This window comes from Genypterus blacodes, unplaced genomic scaffold, assembly GCF_046128005.1.
Source record: "Genypterus blacodes isolate CSIRO-AG114 ecotype Tasmania unplaced genomic scaffold, CSIRO-AGI_Gbla_v1 ptg000007l_1, whole genome shotgun sequence".
Taxonomy (NCBI): Eukaryota; Metazoa; Chordata; class Actinopteri; order Ophidiiformes; family Ophidiidae; genus Genypterus; species Genypterus blacodes.
Genome location: NW_027466821.1, coordinates 1,598,749 through 1,615,734, shown reverse-complemented (window position 1 = coordinate 1,615,734; position 16,986 = coordinate 1,598,749).

The following is a 16,986-nucleotide window of genomic DNA, read 5'->3' as shown; positions in this document are numbered from 1 at the left end:
GAAAGTCTATTGCACCATTGCATTGGTGAAAGGTACTCTGAGGGAAAGCAATAAATAACTCCAACACTATATACACTGGATGCAGTAGATGAGGCAGGGCGCTGACAGACATACTGTGCGTGCATTACAGCCAGCTGCAATAAAGTCCTTGTGGCACTTTATTGCAGGAATAGACACGTGCAACACAGACATAGTAAAGTACCTGAGGACAGATGTCCGAAAATGAAATGTGAAGAATTTACTATGTCTACTTCAGTTGGAATGGGACAATCAATGACTTAAGAGACTTTCTTGAAGTTCTGACATTACAGGTGTATTCTGCAGCCATTCATCAGCCTACTGTAAATCTAAAATGCCCAAAAGCACAAATGTAGGCTGGTGGTGATGTCAGCCTTGTCAGTGCACCCTTATAAGGCCATGCTCTGCTAAGTGTCTCAAAACAAAGCTTAACACAATATGTGACACCATCAATTAGACCCCCCAGGTCGACAAATCCCCTCTAACTGGCCTCCATTAAGCCCTGGTGAGATCCGCTTCAGTTATTTCTCACCTCAGGCGTGATCAAGCGCACACACAGACACTCCTTTAAGATCAACAGCCCATTCATGCAGCACTGACAGGTGTTTGCTGAGATACTGTAGGGAGTCGTGGGGAGCTGCAGAATGTGCCGGTGCTAATGACCCAGAGGTTTTACAGAGGAGTAAAGCTGATTTAAGAAGATGTACATACATGCAGAGCTGGGATTTGAACCTGTAATCTCCTATTCTAAAACAAGCTTACCACTTGTCAGGCTACAGAGGAGAGCAGATCAGCAACGCCTTCAATGTGCCTGCTGAACTTGTGCTCATGTTAAAGTGTTTTAGCTACACCTGAAAGAAAGAATGTTTCAATGCTGCCCTCAGGCAGACAACGAAAATCCCCCAAAGAAGCCACTGGGGCATAGATACTTGAAATCCACTGGATTACTTGTGTGAAATAAATACAATCTAGGTTAAATCGGTCAGAGATGAAACTGTCTATGAGCTCAAAGAAATTCATGAGCCGAGGTGTTTGATATATTCGGCACATATCAAATATGAATATTTGGGGATGATAAGTAAGTCATCTGCCAAAATTAAAGACTGCAATCAGAGCCAAATGAAAACTCCCTGAACTTTCCAATATATCCTGCAACAAAAAACATTCCATCTTGTCCATCCTGAAAATCCTTTGTTTTTACTTCTCTTCGTGCCAAAGGTGCAGACACTAACTCTAATCTGCTGCCACACCAGTTTGCAGCTCCAGACAGCATTAGTAAGAGAATCTGGTGAAAGGTGACTGTTAGAGCTGCGGGATAATACGCTGGGAACAGAGACAATAACACTGTGTGGTTTGGTGCCAACAATCTGACATTTGATTATTCATCACAAAATAATGATCCAATTCTAAATAATTTCATCTAAGTGATGTGAGGACAATCTTACATCATCTTTGCATCTCTGTGTATCATTATACCATCAATCAAATGAGTGTAAAAATGGAAATTGATAATACACAGTAGAGCAATTCAACACATTCTTATAAACCACAAATATGATTTTAATACGATTTAATGTCAAATTAATGGTGTCACTATCCATGAAGTCTAGAAAGAGCTCTTCGGCGCCATTCATGCAGTTAAGTACTTACAATCCTTTTACCTTTCTTGCAAACTGTTTCGAGTGTATCTGGGTAACATCTAGGCCATATGTAGCTGCTTGTCCTGGGTGTTAGAGGTCTTAACTTATATCCCTGTTGCAAGCATCACAAGCCCAGAAAAGACGGCGGATTATATCAAGGAAATAGGATTCTTTCAGCATGGGACACCACTTGCTTGACAGACGAGGGTGTGAAGAGGCCTCGCAGAACTTTGGAAGGGTTTTTCCTCTCAATCCTGCGCTGAGACCTGCAGCGGAGCTTTGCAGGGGGAAGGTGTTGTGTTGCATTCTAAGCAGTGTGCGAGATCCAAGGACAACAGATATTTGGGGGGTATTGATTCAGTCAGACGGCATGCTGAAGGCTTGAAGTGTCACAGGTCACAAGTGTTTACAAGTGTTTACAGATGGCAGACGGACAACCAGGATCAAAGCGGTTGTAGCGGTGTGGCATCTGTCAGTCTAGCTCACTCAGCTTGTTGTGTCTCATTCTTCAGCGTATAGCATAAGCCAAAATTAAGGATACATGCTATGAAATATTGATTAATCTAGCCTATAAAATCTTAAAAAAGGAAAAAAAGGCCTTAAGCAAGTTTCCAAATGCCATGTTGGCATCTTCTAATTGTTACTTTGTCTGGAAAACACTTCAACAGCTACAATTGCACTCTTGCCACTGCTTTAATACTAGCAGTTTTTCTATAATCATGTAGAAATATTTAATACAATGCAAACCTGTATCTTTTACGTCATTTCCATAATATATGCCCTCAGTATATTATTGATGCATTAGCAAGCTGTGGGCTGAAAACATTGACCTTGCCCTCTGACCTTCCCTATGTTTACATACACTTTAAACACTTTTATAATACTGCATTTGAGGCAATGCATCGGCTGTGGTTAACTCCGAGATCTAGTTTATGTGATTGCAAATCATTTCCTTCAAAAATAAAATCACTTTTATTTAGAGAGCAACAAATTCCTGTTGATTCCATGCATGGATACAGCTAAACTGCATTATTGCTTTAATCCCAGTAAGGACAAATATTCTGAGTGCATGAGTAAAATTTTAATTTCAAAGCAAGAGAGAAAATTACTTTCAATATGGCTCATGAAACTAGCCTTTGTTCTCATGTGAAAAAGACATTTTTGCAGGATTAAGCAGCACATCAGACGGCCTGGTCATACCATAGCATCAGACATTCCACAAAACAGCTTTCGAGGATCCACTAATGCCATCATTTCCATCTCCCAGCATTTCAGGATGAGACCAAATATGGACCTTAAGAGGCCAACTCACAGTATCTTTCCATATAAAGGCATGTCCTGCTATACATTTATAATCTATACATACTGAGCCATAAAAAAGAGAATGAGAAGAAAACACTAAAACAATAATGAGTCATAGGTTTAGATTTGGACCAGATTGCACCTATTTATATACGTCTATAGAAATGGTCGTTGAAGGTGGAAGTTGTCGTTGTTCCTATTAGAGCTCATTCATTAAACTGTATGTCAGTGGTTCTCAATCTGTGGTACTCCGTCCAAATTATTTGAGAACCACTGGCTCGTCGGGCAAGGAAATCCCAGTCTGTGTGTTCAGATGAAGCATGTGGCATATGCAGATAACCAGTCAAATTCGGATTTATTTTGTAGCCAAAATGGAATTTCCTGTTTACTTGTTCACAATGTACTGTATGTGAGCAGAATATTGCAACTGATCGTAGGGTTTATAAAATTAAACCATCCCTGAACCATGTATCAGACTCGACATGTATAATCTGCCTGAAATGTGTGTTCCGACCCAACAGCCTGTCATGCTGAGCACTGGCAGAGGTTGTCGACATTGGAAGGAAGAATAAAAAACAGACTTGCCAAAGACTTGTCAAGAAAAAAAACAAACACTGTAAGACTGAAAGGATTTTAAAGCTATGGTTCATTCGGTCTTAATACTGGCAGCAGTTGAGAGAGGCGGCCGCCCCACATGGTGACATTTACTTGGATGACAATGGGAGGCCTGTGAGCATGGCAGGGTGAGACACATACACGCATGTACACACATCAGGGGATGAGAAAAGGAAATGGAGGAAACGAGAAGGTTCTTTTCACAGAGAAATGATTGGCAGGTGAAATTCCTGCAGATGTAAAGTCACCTCTGGCCTGTGGTGTTCACATCTGGAGTTAAATGTAGTATTGGCCACCCACTGTGTGTGTGTGTTTAAGTTTAAGAGTGTGGAAGTGTGTGAGAGACACACACAGAGAGCGGGGGCGAACAAAAAAACACGTCGGGGATTTCTGGCGTCCACGGTGTCTATAAGGAGTGTTGTTTCCTATATGATGGCTTCTCATTGGAACACACACACACACACACACACACACACACACACACACACACACACACACACACACACACACACACACACACACACACACACACACACACACACACACACACACACACACACACACACACACACACACACACACACACACAACCTTTGTGATCCCACTCTGAACTGTCAAGTCTAATTCAAAGGAACAGACACTAAAGCAACATTACTGAATTGTGAAATTGTCAAAGAATGGGAGTGTTGATGTGAGAATGTGAAAGTATGGAAACATACATGAAGAAAAGGGATTTCAAATCTCATGACTATAAACCCACATGACACACCCAGCATGTCAAAGTGCCACTTCCAATTATCTGTAGTGTTTGTTTTGACATGGTCCACAAATGTAACAATGGGATTATTCAGCACTATGTCACTGCTTTTCTATGATAGACCGATGTCCAAACTAGATAAACTCTTAAAGCAACAGTGCTGATCAAGGTAGAGATAAGGCTACCAATTTTGACGACAAGCTTCAATATGTCAGAAAAACAAAAGTTATTTAGAATTTTCTTCACTCTCAAGTCAAAGGTTATGAAGTTCTCAGGGCATTTCTGACTTTTTTTCTAGTAACTACTGACATATCATGTTGTGATTTACTAAACATGTATATTGTGACATCAAATACTTAAAAGAGCAAACAGTTATAGACAGGAAGTAAAAGTATAGCGGAGCTGCAAGGGTCCAGAAGGGCCTTGACCGTCTGCCTCTGCTCGATTGTCTGCTGTCTGTCTGACAGCATTAATATAGGATAACTGCTGCTAAATAGATCAAGCAGGGACCCCCCCCCCCCCCTGCAGTATAGTGGAATTTTCCTAATATGGCTAAAAGCCGGAGCACCGACTCTTGGTGTCATCTCTTGCTTTGAAACATTATATTACATAGACTAAATTGTTTTCATGTGGGTCTTTACTCTGCTTTCTGGTGTTTGTTTTGTTATATTAGTTCTGTTTGGGAATCTGCCCTCTTGTGTGCACGTTATTTGAAAAGTCTTACCCATCCCAGGACCGGGATTTGACAAAGAAAAACTCTGAGGTGTTTTTGCAGTGTGTGACGTCCTACATTGCCGGTCTTTCCCATGTCTGGCTAAAGGACAAGGATATATTATGTGGAGGTCTACATGGAAATGTGAGGTCCCGGCCTGAACAGAGGGACAGGCACTTCTGTTCCCATAATTCCCTGACATAATGTTATTTCAGTCCATGTTGAAATGGACTCATAACGCGGTCACTCTAAATAATACCTTGTCGGAGTCTCTCACAGCTTGAGTGGCCTTTTAGTCATTAAACCTTGTGTTTATCTCCCAGAGTAACAAAAAAGGCAACCCCGGTCTCTCAGGCAGATGGATTTCCACCAAAAACATCATTAATTTTACGGCTGTTCTCACAGGGTGGTGTCATTAATCGCTGAAACCAGCTACCAGACCAACTCTGCAAATTTATGTTCTTCCTCTTACACACACACGAGCAGGTTTGAGTTTTGGACATTAAACTTTTGAGGTACACCATAGATTAGTAACAGAAGATTTATCCTTCTCTATTCAAGCCTTTGAATAAATGGGGTATCATCTTCAACCTAAACATTTGACAATAATTTTGTACAGGATGTTGTGTGTGTACCTGTAAAACATCATCTCCTCTTTTGTAGTATTCCCCTCTTGCCTTCTGGGCGAGTTGTCGACGCTCTTCTACCGTGCCTTTGCCTTTGTCTTTGATGTTGTCGGTTCACCTCGGTCACACCTTCAGAAAGTAAAACACACACTAGTTAGATAATCTACCAGTATGAACATGTTTTGTTAGGCAGGTGTATCGTTGAGGTCAGATTGTAAAATAAACCTTGGAATGTTCTCTCACCCCTGCAACCATGGACAGGCAAAGGATGCATGGATGGACTTTCTGGATGCAGAGCCCAACCAGCACACCTCAATGCCAAATTGAAGTTTTTGGCCAATATTCTGATATCGCAGAAAGACTTGTATGCTCAACCCCCTGTCTAGCTACGTCCCACTGGTCTTCCTGGGATCCTAAGACGTTTCCAGGCCTGGGATCAGATTTGCATCTGAGAGGGAATGAGAGAGAGAGGATTGTCCAAACAGTGTCACTGCCAACAAGCATTGCCAACAGTTACAACACTACTCTGCCGCAAGCAAACGTAACAGGATCTGCACCCGCATACAGATCACTACGCCCACACAGATACACACGCTGTCAAAATGCCAGAAAAGCTTAAAAGGAAGTTCCAGGTGCCGACATTCCCTATATGTGCAATCACATACTGTACATATATAGATGCAAACAGCCACATAAGTGGCGGCCCTATGAAAGGCCAGAGGACACAACTCCTGCAGAGGGATCAGGCATTAGGACCCACGCCATGTCAGGAAAATATCAAAATAGCACCATTTAGCACAGGGGGCTCACTGTCCTCTATGTCTCCTGTTCTGGGGTGCTGTGGGTGGGAGCAGGATCGGGGTGCAGCAGGTAGGAAGGGGGAGGAGGGAGTGACATTTTCTCCACCAGTCCACCCACTCCAATCTTACAGACAAGGCTCCATTCATCCCACATCGAGAGTGTAGGAGGTAGATTTATTGCTCTCCTGTTTCAGCGTAAGAAAAAGTGACTCCGCTACGGTGATGAAAGTTACCGCAGGGAGCATCTGAAGGCCAAAGCTGCTTCCTGTTATGAGCCAGGGTGACGAGTGATGCCAAGTCTGCAGGGATGTTAAGCAGCTAAAGATCAAAGGTCAGCGCTTGTTGCTTGGACTGAAGGTGCCGACCGTATCACAGTTGTGGGAAACTGAGGTATTATAGCTCAGCATGTGTGTGTGTGTGTGTGTGTGTGTGTGTGTGTGTGTGTGTGTGTGTGTGTGTGTGTGTTCAGATTATCCACATTAACTTTGTGGTTTTTGGGTTGATTTCAGGTTGATTTCAGGTTCAAGGTTGTGCTTGCGCGTCGAGTTACTGTGCGCAGTTACACACTTCATGTCAGAGGTTTTCTTGTGATTAACAAAGAAAATATGTAAGTGTAAGTTCAACATGATAAAAAATTCATGGAAAAAAAGGGATGTTGCTGCAAAGTACATGTGATGGTACAACATTAATCTTTCTTACAATTGAAATTACTTGGTCAATTTAGTTTGATGATGTTTTACAATCAGCCATCCTTTCTGTGATGATGACAGTAATATTTACACATATACGCTATGGTTACCAGTCCTCCCTAGATTCTCTGTGATTTCACATTAATGAATGAATTTGATCTGAGGTTAACGGCCAAGAAAGGTGTAACACAGTTCACACATTCTTCTCTAGTAGACTGAAAAGACTGCAACCCATAAAGAACAAACGTGCAAAAACAAAAAAAGCAGGCTAAGCTGAAAACAGCAATTGTTGGAATGAAGACAGATTTTCATCAAAAAGACAAAGTGTGATGGAAAATAACGACAACATGTTGAATGTTAAAGACAGAAACTCTCACCACTACATTCACAGTAAAATACATAGCACTTCATTAGAAACCGTGCTGGAAATCCCATTCACACTCCACTCTCACTTTACCCAAAATGACAACACTGGCCCCTGAACTCAGCACCGCTGCAGGTCTGCAGCCGATTTAACTCAACTCCCAACAGAAAAATAGTAACAGCGCTTACATGTGGCTTTGCTATGGCGCAAGCATACCTACAGTAATGCTCAACAAACCCATCTTGCTACAGTATATTCATATGTGACAGTTTAGAATAAAAAAGAAGAAATCCAAATATCCTTACGCTCTCAGCTGAAGAAATCACAATGATGATAAGGACTGATTATTTGGTCTATATTCCTTCACCATAAATGTGTTTTTGGGATGCGCTGAGGTTAATCCAAGCATCATTCTGGGTGAATTAATGAGCACTTTTTTCCACTCTTCTTCTTTCCAAGCCTTTTTCTTTATCTTTAAATTGTGTTTATGTCTGGTGATCTGGCAGCTCTGACAGTTCTTCAGAGCTGTCTTTCCTAAATGCGTCACCAGAGTGACAGAGTGAGCTCAATGGAAACACTTGCACGCGCACTCACTCTATTCATCACTCCGGTAGCTGATGAAGCACTATTAGCAGGCCGGTGAAAGTGCTATTAATTAAAATAAGAGGACAAGGGGAGGACTTTATTGATCGTAGATGGGAAATACAGCAGTACAAAGTGGAATCTAGTAAATAAGATGCAGCATGTTTATGGCCGTAAGAAGGATTTACGATGACTTGTTCAGCAAAAAAGGCCATGATTAATGAGGCTAAGAGAAAATGTGCTAATTTTTGGGGGGGTGGGGGATTAAGGCAGAAATAACGATCAGCTCTCACTCCTTCTCTTGTAAGCGACATTTTTTCACATGCATACTCAAAAACCCATTTTTTTGCTTCAATCAGAATAAAGGACTAATATGATACAATGTTATTGCCACAGGAAAATAAATTCAATCAAACCAAAAAAATCAACCCAAGCTGTATGTGAACCCTCTCCCTGTTCATTGGTCAGAAATACCAGCCGAAACCTCCCCTCTTCTGAATCAATCAATAGCTTTGCCTGTAAGTGGTTCAGGACTAAAGAAGGCCAAGTTCACGCAACAAATCGACCTATCCTGGAATCAGACTGAGACCAACTGTGTTCAGACCGGGTACAGACACTGTTCCTTGGGCGACTGAACTGGATCATACCATGTCGGCGTATGATTACCCCGTGGAGATGTGCTGCTGTGTCCGATGCCTGCGAGATAATAGACGAGCCAAAAATCTGAACCTGTTTTGGAGCCCGCATCAATGTCAGAAGTGTTATGTTATGATGGGCAATGACAGCAGTAAGACGTCATGGAAGATGCTAAAACCCGCTACAAAACTTAAGTAGGAACCTATTGGAAATCCTGGGTCATATTTCTGTGTCACTACTCGCATGGTTTTATGACTTTAAACCTCGTGGAAAGATCAGTCATGTAGTCCACAGACCACATTTACTATTGAGATACTAGATTACACTACAAAGAGCCGTGTGCTGTACAGCAAGGGTGAACTTTTGAGAGTCTGTGTTGGAGAACCTCAGGGATACTGTGACAAATGGCCTCACGCCGATGTGGTCCAAACTAAAAACGGTTCGGAACAATCCATTACAGTGCTCTGACTCAGTGATCCTTTATTAGTGGGACGGTGGCACTTCTATCACTGCGCTGTGGAAATAGCTAGCGTGTAGGCCGAGTGCCGTCACTGGACACGGACCTCTATAACTCGGATCTGAAGCGTTCTGACCGGACTCCACGCGAAAGAACAACACAAGAAGGATCTCTGGATGTTGAGAAATTAAACTAAACAAATCTTACTGACCTAAAAGGTCCTGACCGGCACATTGTGGACATCAAGGATTGAAAGCCAATATCTGTGTGCTTCGAGCATCAGAGGTGTTTATTTGTCCTGGATCAAGATGACTCATGAGACACTGTTTCAAGGAATTCCCATGTCAAAGGTGAGCTATGACCTATCACCAACATGAAACCAACTTCAGTGATGATTGATACACACACGTTACAGTTACAGTGACTTGAATCATTTTAGCAGAGTTTTGGCAATTTCCTATCCCTAAATTATGTTCTGCGTCTCAAAATATTTGGAAAAGTGCAAATGAGACAGTACGTATATTCCCTGTTGTCACTCAGTATCCACAGTTGTGCTGCAGCAAGGGAAAAGTTTTTTTACATAAAGCATAGCAACGATTTCAGAAATAGCCCTCTACATGAAAGGCCCGTGCCCTTTAAATTTAAAATGAATTCACACTTATATTCACTCATTGTCCTGAGACACAAGTCAAGATACTGTAAAGAGAGACAATTTGTGGATTTAAACTGCTACTACATCGCATGATAAACTGACACCTTCTTCTGGCATTTAATAGACTGATTTTTTTCAATGGCGATACGGGCAGCAGGTCTGGATGACTTTAATAGTTGACATCTGATCAGAGTCGAGATGGTTTATGGGGAGCAATATGGACATCATCTTTTCAAAACACTAACACGGGTTGGTTTTCTTGGCCCAGTCTATGAGAGGTATGTGTAAAGAGGAGGACTACTCATTCCTGGCAAAGTCTGGGAAAACAACAAAGGGAACATCGGAAGAAGTCCGAACTGTGGAGGGCGACTGGGGACACAAAAAGATGGACAGGGTAAGACCTCAGACCTATGCAGAAGTGACACTCTAAATATTACGATACACTACTTACATGTGTTTGTGTGTGTGTGTGTCTGTGTGTGTGTATATTCCAGGTTCGCAGGCACCTTGAGAGGGAGCAGCAAGAAAAAGAAAGACTCCGTGAAATCGAGGACAGCAAAAAGGTGAGGGAAACACACTGTCAACCTGTCTCTCTCACACACACAGACGCACACATTTGATTGATAGTTTGAATGTTCTGTTCTTAACACATAAATGTAACATTAAGTGCAATGTTAATCATCACAGAGTGGCATCATCTTTTCCTACTCCATTTCTGTCCAAGACACACTCTTGCCAAAGCAAACAGACTTGAGATGGACACACACACACACACACACACACACACACACACACACACACACACACACACACACACACACACACACACACACACACACACACACACACACACACACACACACACACACACACACACACACACACACACACACACACACACACACACACACACACACACACACACGACAATCTATGATAGACGAGCGTGAATGAATGGCCTCAAAATACCTGTTCATTAGATTATTATCTCTCAATCATGGTTGCCTGAGCAGGAATGAAGGTAGAGACGTTCTGCATACAGTGGGTCTGGTGAAAATTTGGACCTGGCGCCAATTAGCAAAAGTCAAACTCGTTTCTCTATACTGCCTCTAGTTAATCCTCTCTAGGCATGGATCTTGCTGAATGCAGCATTTTTGGGAATTGGCGGTAAAAATCCACCTAATGGGGAAAAGGCATCCTGACAATTCAATCAGGTGGTGTGACACCGGATGGTTAAGTGTTAATTTACAGCTGAAGTGTAATCCGTCGCTTTTGATGAAATCCAATAGATTCTCTTCCAATGGAAATGGTCGGGGAAACGGTCTGGGTCCGGGTTGTGTCAGAGCTGCCAGGCTTATCAGTCACTCGGACCTCACTCGCACATTACAGTGCTAAACTTAGACACAGACACATGCGATAGCAGCAGAAATGCAGCTTTGTTTGTGCCAAAAAAACTATGGCTCTATGGACAAATTCAGTCAAGCACATGCAGTCACCAAAACACATGGACTTGTTCATTCACATGGAATGCACATGCACACACAAGACAGCTGCGGGTGTATCAAGCAGCTGGCCTGAAACTCTAACAGGAGTGTGTGGGGTCAACAAGGGACATGGGCTGCTGTTGTTGTCAGTACACACACACACACACACACACACACATGCGTGCTACCAGGCAGGAAGTTGATGAAAACAGTCACTATTACCTCAGCGGGGAATGAACTTTCCGCCAAACTCGAACTTAACCCCTGACACTCGCACAAAAACACACAAATGCACACGCCCGCAGGCACACATATAAACTCAACAGCCGAAGCAGAACTCCTGATGCAATCTCACACAAACACAACTGTAGCCAAAGCAAGAGGCATCAAAGAAACAGCTTTGCCCCAAATGATATTATTACAAGACCAGTGCACAATTCCAACTGGGAGAGAAATGGCATTTTTGAAATTCTTAACTGGCTACATAAAATGTCTTCTGGAAGCCAACACATTTAAACTCATCAAAATAAGAACACTAGTGGAATTTGACCCCGAAGATCCATGAATGCCATTCTGACTCCAGACTCCAGCTCCAGTTACCTAAACATCAACATTTTTCTGTTGTGACCATACATGAATGCTGTTGGAATAATAAACTGGAAAACATTCAAAATTATTAACGGTGTCTTATGACTGTTATTATCCAATAGATATCAACACCATGCAGATGATTTATGTTAAGGTGTCAAGCTGCCCCCCAGGGGCTCTACACACTCCACAGCAAACACTGAGTCCACTGACTAAATGGCAGATAGCCACCGCAATGTTTTCATTGGATTGGAGACCAAAAACAAACTTAATTCATCAGTGATTGCCAGTTAAAAGCAATTTGGCAAATTTGTCCAGTGTGCTGGGTCACACTGCAACCCTCCACCCCACACACACACACTCAAATGCACCGACACACTCTCACACACACATGACTGTGAAAGTGAAGCGTGTAAACATAAATAGAGGAAATGTCTAAATGCTAAATCTGGAAAGAATGTCCTGATTGGTTGCCTCCTGAAGTGTGTGTGTGTGTGTGTGTGTGTGTGTGTGTGTGTGTGTGTGTGTGTGTGTGTGTGTGTGTGTGTGTGTGTGGCATGTACTGTAATTGGGGAAGTGACGGTTTAACTGTTTTATCCTTCACTCCACATGTGTCAGCAAGTATTCCTCTTTAAACGGACTTCGGTTAAAATAAATGTTACCCTTGCTCATGCTGACTTCCTCCACACATTGCCTCTCCCCCAACACACACACACACACACACACGCAAACACACACAGAAATTGATAATTGATGACAGGCGGTGTCCGCTGAGAGTCCCTCGCCTCAGCTTTCACACATTGTCCCGTCTGAAACGTTTTAACTCTTTCACACACACACACACACACCTCTCACATTTCTTCTATACACAGATGAATGTAATATTGACATACAGGTCATGGTCATCTATCCCAGAGATCGGAGACACACACTAAGCCGGCTTTGCTCTTTTCATCAACATGTGCACGCCTATACACACACACACGCCTACTAAAGACTAGAGGGAGCAGCCACACCAATATCTACCGTTACATCATCGCAACAGGGGAGATGTCTAACCTTCAAATTGATCCATTGGGTTTCCACTTGTGGGTGTTTTATCAGCTTTCATCCCAAGCCCATATCCGGATTGATCAAAGCAGCCTTGAAGTGAACAAATCTTAAAAATGTACTAGCAGAAATTCATAGCATTAATTATTAAGGCTTAAACAAAGCTAACACTTTTTATAAAGGAGCAACTGAGCCTCTTATTATCAATATTATGATCACAAAGCCCTGCAGTGGGTAGCAAAGTTGGCGTGACCGAAGAATAAATAAGTATAACAGAAGTACAGTTTTGCCATGAAAGGCCCATAATGGACCATACAAATTGAATTCAGGTTCCACAAACTAATTTTAAGTTACTGAAGTCGTGATACTGATTATGGTACCAGATTGTACTCATGTCACCGCACAGGTCTAGGTTCAAAAACCTAAGTAACAGTGCTGAGGGGGTTGATCCCATTGAATTCAAATAGCAAGAGTCAGCCAAAGCCACAATATGAAACATACGTCCTCCTGAAGTCTGGCTGAAATTATTATCATAATAAGCAGCAGCTTTCCTCAAACAAGGGGAAAAAAACTCCTACACCCTCTCCCTAGACATTCCCTGGTTTTGTGCCATTATCAGCCTTTTAACTACCACTCTGCATAAAACAATACTTCCAAAACAAATAGGCGTACGCACGATAGCCTCCAAGCATATTGTGCATTATGTTGAGCAGGTTTGGAGGAACATCTGATTGTGAATTGTGTATGGGTTTGTTGCAGGAGAAGGAGCAGCAATGGAGGTCTCATGTAGCAGAGATGACCTCCAACCAGGAGAATACGCTGCAAGACAGACTGGCCAGACTGAGGAGATTCAGGGTAAGGATGACACACACACACAAACGCACACAAGTGGACCTGCAAGAGTGATAGAAACTGTCTGCTGCATGGATGCTGTGAATTTCCCCCACATTAAACTGCTCATACCTGCATCACAGAGGCCGACGGCTTGGGGTTAAACAACAGGCCTACCAATGCAACACCTTAACTTCCCCTGTCATCGAGTAGGAAAGGTCTAGAACTGAGTTTGCACTCCTACACGAGTGATATGGCAAGATAACATGCCGAGAAATGTATGGAGTCCGACAGACAAGCTGATTGTTACGACATTTGTGACAAGCTAATGTTTCCTGTAACTCTCTGAGACTCAACACCACAGTGTGACAGCCTCAACATCAAAGCTCCCGTGGAACAGAAAATCCCTTTTTAAACATCTAAGATGAGCTATTTATCAAACTTTGAGGTTTACTGGGTGTCATCATCAAGTTACAGAGCGGTCACAGTTCAAGGTCATTCAGCCGCTGGTTAAAAAGTTTTGTCAGAGGCTTTTCAAACGAGTGACACTTTGAAGTCCCACCGGTGGCTTTCGTAAAATATAATAGTTCAAAGCTGTCATCCCCGAGGTAGCTTTGATTTCTCTTCTATTTTTACAGATCTAAGATATCTTTGCTGTGGTTTCTTGATGGTAGAATCCCCACAGATCACCCATCAATCAAAGATTGTCTGGCTTTTTTGTTAAAGATGTACTCTTGCTCACTCAGTACAGTACGTCCAGTGTACTTTCACCTACATCATTTGTGCAAAAGAAGCAGCGTAAAAGCTTCTGACCTTCATCTGACCGAACATCCACACATTTGTTCCTCTGAGGAGAGAGATTAGGTCCTGTACTCGTACTGCAACAAATCTATGTTCGACAACGAATTTACATTTTGAAATGACCATTGTCGCATTAGTAATTATATCTAACAGCAGAGGTTTAGATATACTTCTTATCACAAGTTCACACTCAAAGATACATCAAATTTGTCATCACAAAAACTGCTGCAAATCTGACATTTATTCGTGAAGTAATAGCCGTTTCTAACAGCATTTTTTTTATCTGTTTAGAGAGGTGAGTTAAAATATAATCTGTCCTTCCACAGGAGTTCCAGAGGAAGGTGCTGGTGGAGGAGTCGGGGATGGAGAGCAAGGCTGCCTGCCACACAGTCAACCAGCTCCTCACCAGGATGTAGAGCATCCTGGAGGCTGGGAAAGTGGCACTAGTGTCCAGACCCATGACATACTGATGCACATTTAACTTCACAATAACAGATACAGATTTGGTTCTGATATGGATCAACTAAGTTTTTTTAAATTTGACAAGATAATAATTCTGAATCATGTAGCATTCTAATAACACCATGATGATCCCCAGCCATCACCATGGTTACCATTAATAAACCAGACTGTTGCTGTGTATGCTTGGGGCTGCAGATTACAGATAATGCAACCAACTACGTCCAATTCTGCTCAATACATCGATGGCAACAATCAAACAGAATGTCATGCCAACTAGTCTGACACGTATATTTGTCATTGGTGGTGCCGATGATCCGGCAACCAAATCGGAAGTAGCCGAGTAGTCCACTAAAAATGGATCCTTGGAATAAAAATGGTATAAGCCAAATGTTTGTTTAATTTTTTAATGGAATAATCTGGTATTTTTAAATCATTGAGTGATTGAGCCACAATATGTGTGTGTTTGGGTATGCGCTCATAGGTTAAAGGTGCTGATTGTGAACTACATACTAATAGGAGGGACAGCGTGTAAAAACAAGATTGAAGAGGTTCTCAGAGTTTGCTGACTGTGGCCTAAATAAGGGCTAAGGAGACAGCAGAAAATAGACGGTGACATTAATGGTGAACAGTAAAAATCCGTCTCACATGCCCAGAGTCTCCCAGCGGGTTAAAGATCAAATCTTAGAATCCTTGCAGAAGAAATTTCTGGCATTTATCTTCTGTACCCTCACTGTCAGGAAATAGTTTTCAGCTAACTTGCCTTGAAAGCAACTCACAGGTTCAGCTCTATTCCACAGCCGTATGTTATGAAGCACAGCTCAGTGCACAGCATATGTCCTCCAATCATCCCATTAATTGCTAATATAATGTGTGAGGATGCCAATAATCACCTGTCTGCAAAGTGACATGATATTGAGAAGTCTGTCAAGTGGAAACGGCATTGAAAAATAATTATCAATGAATATATCTGCCAATCTGTCAGAATCTTCCTCCTCTTCATCCTCCTCATTGCCAGTCATGCCTGCCCTCTACTTAAAAGGGAGAGAAGTGTAAACCACAGGACCCTTATGCGATTGCTCTCCCAGCAAAGTTGAGGGGTGTGGCTCATTCAAAAAGTGCTATATCTCATAAATTCTAATTAATGAATAAAACAAACCTCAAGCAAAAAATGAAACATTAAACAACCTGATGGTGGCGCTATGACAACAACCACCTATACAATATACATTAGACAAGCAGAAATCTTTCTTCAGCACCACGGACAGTCAACACTAAGACTAACACTTCCATAAGCTCTTTTGTTCTGGTAGACACATATTAAAAAGCATACTTCAGAAATACTCTTAGCAAAACTCAATCAATAATCTATGATCTGAATTGATTGATAATTGCTGACTGTCCAATAAATGTTTGTTAAAGTAAAAAATCTGAGAGGCAAAAGATCAGAAGAGTGAGAGGTGAGACGAAACACACACACACGCACACACACACGCACACACACACACACACACACACACACACACACACACACACACACACACACACACACACACACACACACACACACACACTTCAAAGTTTGTGTATTTACACAATTCGGTAGTGAACAGGGTGTGTCGTGGCTGCACTCTGCATGTGTGTGACTGTGCACGCTTCATTATACAACTACATGTGTTGATATACATATGCTCCATTTTTGTTGCGCATGATAGTGTGTGTGCAGATGCACGCAAGTGTGTACGGCCTTTCCAATGTGGATTTACAGCATGTTACAGCCCGGAGGCCTTGACACATGAAAGTAATCACATCAAAACGCAGAGCAGAATGTTGTTCTATAGAACTCTTTCATGTGCGTAAAAAGGGGGGGGGGAGACAAAAGCTGTTGACAGAGGTGAGGAGAGAGAGAAAGACGGGAGGAGA